This window comes from Borostomias antarcticus, assembly GCF_949987555.1.
Source record: "Borostomias antarcticus genome assembly, chromosome: 4".
NCBI lineage: Eukaryota > Metazoa > Chordata > Actinopteri > Stomiiformes > Stomiidae > Borostomias > Borostomias antarcticus.
Genome location: NC_140237.1, coordinates 27,058,867 through 27,059,073, shown reverse-complemented (window position 1 = coordinate 27,059,073; position 207 = coordinate 27,058,867).

Below are 207 nucleotides of genomic sequence, written 5' to 3'. Positions count from 1 at the left end.
TCATGTTTGTGCTGTAGGAGCCGTCTGACTCTGGGTCCTGGTGTCCTCCATGTTCCTCAGGACACTAGTGTGGAGAGTCTAGTGTGCTTCTAGTGGTCTAGGAAGAGTCTAGTGTGCTTCGTCTTCGCTGTTCCTCTGAGCTGGACAGCAGGGGGGCGGGACAGATGGGGTGTCATGGCGGCGGTGGTGGAGGAACAAAGACAATTG